Source organism: Schistocerca nitens, chromosome 5 (assembly GCF_023898315.1).
Source record: "Schistocerca nitens isolate TAMUIC-IGC-003100 chromosome 5, iqSchNite1.1, whole genome shotgun sequence".
Lineage (NCBI taxonomy): Eukaryota > Metazoa > Arthropoda > Insecta > Orthoptera > Acrididae > Schistocerca > Schistocerca nitens.
In genome coordinates this window covers 239,828,558-239,836,057 of record NC_064618.1, presented here as the reverse complement: position 1 = coordinate 239,836,057, position 7,500 = coordinate 239,828,558, and the positions used below count along the sequence as shown (strand labels likewise).

At 41.7% G+C, this 7,500-nt stretch overlaps 1 non-coding gene across 1 annotated transcript; it reads left to right on the top strand.

Annotated features, from left to right (window-relative positions):
* Positions 1–6,995: 6,995 nt before the first annotated feature.
* Positions 6,996–7,070, top strand: Trnat-ugu (transfer RNA threonine (anticodon UGU)). Its single transcript has one exon. It is a non-coding gene; the product is annotated as a tRNA-Thr (tRNA).
* Positions 7,071–7,500: the final 430 nt, after the last annotated feature.

Genomic DNA, 7,500 nt, shown 5'->3' with positions numbered 1-7,500 from the left:
ATCAGTGGCCTGGCCAACTGCATGATTTTCGCTACAGTCGTCCATAAAAATACACCGTCCGCAATTTCCTCAGCATTTCTTAGCGGTGGCATTCTGTAATGTATTTTGTGCGTTGAGGATAAATACAGACTTCCCCAGCGACACGCTATCCGGTAGCAACGACATGTCAGGGAACTCATCCATCACCTTCTCAGATGATAAACAGCATTCCAAGGGGAGTTTTCCAACAGGATAACGCTCGCTCACATACCGCGGTTGTAACCCAACATGCTGTACGGAGTGTCGCCATGTAGCGTTGATTTGCTCGATCGCTAGCTCTGTCTCCAATCGAGCACATATGGGGCATCATCGGATGACAATTCCAGCGACGTCCACTAGCAGCGTTGACCGTCAGTGTATTGATAGACCAAGTGCAACGGTCGTGGAACTCAATAGCACAAACTGACATCTGGCACCTGTACGACTTAATACATGCCTAATTGCTAGCTTTCATTCAACATTCTGGCGGTCACACAAGTTATTAATGTACCAGCATATCTCGTTTGCAATGGCTTACCTCGGGCATATATTAAGGTGTGATTTTGCAAGTTAATCATTTAAATATCTTACCTAGACTAACATATTCCCGAAATTTCGTTAATATTAATTATTTTTTAGTGTTGCGATTTTTTTCCATCAGTATATTTGTAATTTGGAATACGTTTCCTTGTGAGAATAATATTGGTAGAAGTGAAGCTCTTACGACGGGCAGCGGGTCGTTCTTGGGTAGCTCAGTTGGTTTCTTCGTGTGACAGATGTTGGCCGTAATTACCTGTATGCCTCTTCATCAGTTACCTCCTTACTAGCTCCTCTTACCGGGTTGTGGATACTTACCATAAACGAAGACGAACTCAGTAGATTTGTGGACAGGCGGTTCACTACTTGTTTGATGATGGCGAGAAAAATGTCCTTCATTTTTGACACTTGGTTAATGAACGACCTTTTGAGTTATCCTCAATCCCAAACACAGACAATTTTTTTCCAATTTGTTTTCATTATCTTTCTTTACCCATGCTATAGTTAGGGCATTACTACAGTGAGGAGTTGATTCACGCCTTTCCTATTCTTAGTAGCGATTCTTCTCTGGTCACTTGAATATTCTATTCCGAAAAATTATGCATCGATAGTCCTACCGAGTGTGGCGACTTAACGCTCCATTCTCCTTGTGGCGTCATTTTCTTGCTATGATCGGCGGTATTCAAAATAATAAAAGATTAAATAAATGAATTATTTAATCAAAAAAATCAATAAAGTAACGTAAAAAATCATTGGTGTGTGTTGTACCTCTGCTTCAGGCTCCCTATGCTTGTTTACTCGGGAGGGGCGGGTTCGGTCACCAGGCCTCCCTCTTTGTCACCACCCCACTCACTGTGAGCCAGGAACAGAAAAAAAAGTAGGTAGAGCACTTGCTCGCAAATGGCGAAAGTGCCGTGTTCGAGTGTCCTTGTGGCACGCAGTTTTCATCTGGTAGGAAGTTTCATACGAGGGATAATACTGTTTTAGTGAATTAATTTGTAGTCACTCGGATTTATTTCATTCTGCCATTTCGTGAGAGTTGTGATCACAACAAATTGAACCAAATTATTTTGAGCTTTTGTGGTCAGGATCTACATCAATTATTTGTGATCTCTGGTACCATTTTCATTGAGGTTTATTACAATTTTTTTTTATTTTTTGGCACGGTTTAATTCAGTAGCGTGCCTGAATATAAAGTAATTCTCTTGTTTTGAGTAATCTAGGTCTTGCCCTTTCTTTCTTTCTTTAGATTTTCTTCTCTAATTGTTTTGATTTTAAATATTCCAGTTACACTGCCTGGATTAGCGAAGGTTTTGATGCTGCTATGCATAATTAACTGCAGTTGTTGCGTGTAACTTCAGAAATTCGCTTGTGGGTATACATTTATTTTAAACTGTATTATTTGCTGCAAATTGTTTCTTGAGCCGCGTCGTCCGCAACATTCCTTTCACCCGCGGATAGAGTTACTTTCGACGGCTGCTGCCGTGAATGGGTGGGCTGCCCGTGCACGTGATTTGTGTATGCACTGTTAGGGCCCATGCGAAACTGGCTGTGAACTACAGCAGTCAGTTGGTGGAGCGCCAGGAAACGAGAAGTTTTCTCCTTGCTGGTACACGGAGGAGCTGCCTACGGATCGCACTTGGTCTGCATGGTGTATGTCCCAGTGGGATGGTTGGTCTCTTTCACTCATCTCGGATATTTGACTTAACGGTGCAATTCCTGGAATGTGAATTACCTTCCTGAGGCCTGGTGTTTATGTTATATGCAGTGACCACAAAGTACATGAACAGAAATAATGAAACGTTAGGCATAATTAGCGAGGACACCAGGTTCTTAGTGAATGAATTACAGGAGATAATAGCAAGGCGAAAAGTCATAATTGGTGATTAGTGAACAAAAGCTTCCGCACAAGGTAGTCAGACGAATTTAAGCATAATAGTGGGACGAGGCTGCCGGATAAGTTGACTAAATCGTGGAAGATACACTTCACTAGGATTTCCCTCCAGTTGGCGGCAATATTCATTAAAAACAAATTTTGAGTAGATTCGGTACCTGATATTATTAAGTATTCGTAGAATATTCTACTGCTGACAGAACAGAATGAAGTGTTTATGTTAAGGGATGTGAAACTCTTCCAGTTTATGCTTGCTTACGCCAGTGGTGCTTTGGTAAGTTGCACAGTCAGGGGAACAGTTGAAGGGAAACAGTGGATAAATGTTGAAATGTGTGTGAAATCTTATGGGAGTTAACTGCTAAGGTCATCAGTCCCTAAGCTTACACAATACTTAACCTAAATTATTCTAAGGACAAACACACACACCCGTGCCCGCGGGAGGACTCGAACCTCCGCCGGGACCAGCCGCACAGTCCATGAATGCAGCGCCTTAGACCGCTCGGCTAATCCCGCGCGGCAAACAGTGGATAATTTCCATCAACACGAACAAGAAATAAATCAGTTCTTTGCAATGTTGACAGGTTTTGCACAGTCATGAGCGCATTTTGTCTTCCAACCACTGAGGCCAAAGTGTTGGCTAGTGTCGTGGAAGGCATCATACCAGCAGGTCTTTTACGCGTTGGGTTCCTTAAACGCACCTGAACCGTAAAGGATTCATAAATAGAAGTGCTTGTGTGTGTTGGCTGTGGGTATCACGAGCACCAAGCAAGTATGGTAGACAAAAAGGTGTCGCAAATAGGGGGTTGAAAAGGTAATGTTTGTTTTCTTTGTGGTAGGATGGGGCTGAGAGAGACTGCCGACTGCAGAAGAAGCTGTAACACCATAGCTCTAATACTCTACGGATTTACTTTGCGTTTTGCTTTGGTTTAATGTTATAACATTGAGCATCTGTAAATGTGTTTATTTGAATCGATAACATAAAATTGTATACCCTTTTTCTTTGTTGAAACTTTGATGTCATGGTTTGGTTCTATTCAAAGTAGTGTATCCGTCTATTAAATGCTTTGTCCCATTTGGAGGGAACAAAACTTACTGTATATGATTGTAATTTTGTGTGAATAATTTTTTTGTAGAAATGTCTATATGTGCAAATGTTCAGTTTTGTTTAAAATGATTGTTTACTGTTATGTAAACTGCTGATCCTCACTTAGGGTTCTTAGTTAGTTTGTATGTAAAAGGTGTAGTGGTTCCCCTCGGGAACGGAACTGTGTAGCGCGCACAGATTGCGGTTGGCCTAGGTTGGAAAGGTGGAACTGATAGTCAGTCGTGAACAAGCTACGAGTCGGGGACGAGCTACGAGTCGGAGACGAGCTACCAAACTGTGCATTGTCATGTAAATGTTGCATATCGTGCTGGTTCCGAGAGAGGTTTTTCCTGCCGCTTTCCAATGCCTCGGATGAATGGATAAATAGCTGGAACTATTCTGAAATTTGTATCTGTCGTCGCCACCAAGAAATGACAGAGTCTAGCAATTCTGTCTGCGAATCCACCTACCAACATGCAGTTGCCACCACGTTGCGCAATCACTGTAACGTAATACTATAATGATGTACAGTGAAGGATCAGCTTAATGGATGTGCTAATGTGCTCAAATATAAGGTAATTTATATCTGAATTTATATCTGAATTTATATACCAACCTTGATTTTTCTCCTCATCATAACACCTTTCAGGTTCCTCTCCGTTTGAACTAAAGTGATTTCCGAGTATCCTTACTGAAAGAACATTAAAACCTAGAGTTTTGCTAATTAATGTCTCTTGAACATAGTAAAAAGAAAGGTAAAGTGAATGTGGCAAGAGAGTGAGTTAAAGTAAGTGATGCTTTCTGAAAATAATTTTCCTATTAAAACTGCTTATTAATGTGTTGTTGCCAACTTCAAATTAAAAGTTCTCAAGACTGAGGCTTATAAAGTATTGCTTAGTAAATGATCACATTCCTGTCTGTAGTAAATTCTAAAAGGTGAGTCAGTTTCTCGCAATTTTGCCAACATTGTGTTTCACTGTAGTAAAAGTGGAAAACTGCAGTTGTGAAACGTTATATACTCATGTTTGCTAAGTGTATGTTTCTCTTGTGTATAGGAAGTGCATATTAATAATATAACAGGATCCACAGTTTGTCTATTGGATTAATGCTGAGTAACAAGTAACGGAAAGACCATTAATTATGAAAATCATAATTTCTTTCTTCAAATGATAGTGAGAAGCAACCCTTCAGTGGATTCCAATTAACTTTCATTTTAAATAGTAAAGTATTTAACTGAGAGAGACTTAACCTATATCCACTTAATGATTCTGCAGTGAATGTTAATAGTAATGTTATAAAGACCATTCAGTTTGAACAAGCCCTGAAAGTAATAGTGTGTTTCGTCATCTATTATAATTTTACAAATAGTTTGTGCTGCTCTAGCTGTTTGTTCCAACCTTAACGTTAACATATGCAGGTGTCAGAGTTCATTGCACTCGCGTGTGGCCAAGTCTAGGTTGTGTTTGTCCGTTAAAGTTACGCATACCTACTTTCTTAAACGAGAACGTTAATCTTTATCTTGCCTAATTAGGCTGGCGACCGTTTTCCATTATCAATTAAACAGTGCAGATAGGTTAAATTTTGTTTGTTACTGTTCAAACATTTACGTAATTCTGACTTTCATTTCCGATAAGCCACCTCCGTTAGGTACAATACGGTCAACATAATAAAATTCCTCTCAGAGGGTAACACTGCTCTGATGCGTTATACCATAATTACTCTAACAAAATAATTCTGTTTTGCAAACTGCCTCCAGTTTCGAGGTTATGGTATAGCAGTAGCGGACGATAGTGTTATAAAGCGACTGGATATTAACAGTTGATGCTGCCTAAGTGGGCAGAAAAAGGTGTCAGTTCAGTCGCTGTCTCTCACTGTACACCATTTATTTGCTTTGAAATTAATAATGAAGCGATATGTTGTCTGTTACCCCAATAGCCCCGTGATTGCAGTAACCCCATCTTTGTACAAGATGGTTGTGGAACAGGTGAAGGTGTTTTTAACGTTACGTGTTGTGTATTATATTTCGCACACATATGAGATCCGTGGGCGAATCTTGCGGTAGGTTTCTGCTAAGATGACAACTTGGGAGTTCACGTGGAAAATAGATGGCAGCACAGGGGCTAGCTACTGAACAGAGTCAGGTGTCTGGAGGAATGGATTGATTCTGAATTAGTCACAGGATCACTTCACCTTACAATTTTGTAGAAATAGGACAGTTTTGTTTTACCTTCATTCTGAGTCGCTGGTAGCAGAGGTACAGACAAGGGACGGAGGATGTTATATGGTACAATTAGATCAGCTATTACCCAGGAAGATGGAAAGAGTACAGCAACTGTGCAGCGAATTTGGGAATGTGCCAACGGCAGTACACGTCTGGCTAACTTAATTAAGTAAAACCGAGTTAATGGATATTGTACTGGTCAGGAGACCGCCATACCACCTTTGCCATCTCATATGAAGGAATTGAAAGGTCTAGAGAAAGAGATGTTGCAGCAAAGAGTTACTTTTCCTTCCAGGTCATTTTATCCTGCATCCACATATCCTGTCCATAGCCACCTGGCTAATCGAGGCTGGTAGTAGATTACGTGTCACAGCTACTATCACCGATCTTATCCGTCTCGGGCGAAAATTGAACAAGCGTTACCTATCAGATGTAGAAACATGCCTAACTACATTCATTTATGACGCTCAACTCCTCCTTAGTGTAGTGATTTTCCCCGTCAGTGTATAAAATTTGATTCACATACTATTGATGTACCAGGCTTAATAACCTGACACAAAATCAGTTAATAGCAGAATATAAATACGGCCAGCTTGCGTAAAAGTACTGCCCATACATGTTTCCTGCGAGTGCAAGGTTTGTAGTATAGCGGTGACACTTGGGAAACGCTCTATGCGAATCACACACAGATCAAGCGGTTGCCCAGTCCGTGTTGTCCAGTAATTGCAAGGAACCGACGTCTAGGCTTCACGACAACGCCGCTGGTTCTCTACTTCCCTCCTTTGGGATCGCACGCTGATATTGTCAGTTGCCGACCACTACTCAGCTGCTGAGGCGCCTCCTCCAGACGCCGCGGAGCTTCGCTCGTTGCCTCCCGCTGACGCCGGTGCCACACTGCTCCAGGTATCAGCAACTTCCCGTACAACGCGAGAGAACTGCTGCGTTTGTACACCTGGTGAAGCGGGCGCAACATGCTATGTGCCGCTCAATCACGACACACCTACAACTAAATTTGAACCAATGTCTGTGATCCTGATGACATCTGCAAGAAATATGTGCGAACGCACACGCTATGCCCGAACTCGTACGGGACTTGGTAGATTAATCTGCCACGAGTAATGAGTATGATGGGCAAACATCTATTAGGCGCACTACGAATGTAGTGGTGTGGACACGTTGGGAATGTGGATCTCACGGGGAACGTGCAAGGGATAAGTCCCTGCAGACGCAATATCCTCTGTGCCCACGGTGGCTCAGATGGATAGAGCGTCTGCCATGTAAGCAGGAGATCCCGGGTTCGAGTCCCGGTCGGGGCACACATTTTCAACATGTCCCCAATGAAGTACATCAACGCCTGTTTGCAGCTAGGGTGTCCATTTAATTATCATTTCAAATATGAGAACGATTTAGGTGTTATAAGTAGTAGTAATCTCCATAACGGCCATGTACGTCATTATGAAGATTTTCATTTACACTGCTTCCTCTGGAGTTTTCCAAACGTTGCTGTCTTACACTACATGTATCCATGTCAAACCTGACTTTTTTTTTATATCATCCACCCATCTTCACTCATAATCATCTTCATTTCGTATGTCTTGAAATCCTGCAAAAACTGTTTTAGAAGATTTATTATCCATAGATTTCCCGCTCACCTCCACTCGAAAAGCTCTCTCTGCACAAGTCCACAATTGCTGTAAATTATAGGCAGGTGGTGTGCAAGTGTGCGCAGACAACGTTCAGAAAGTG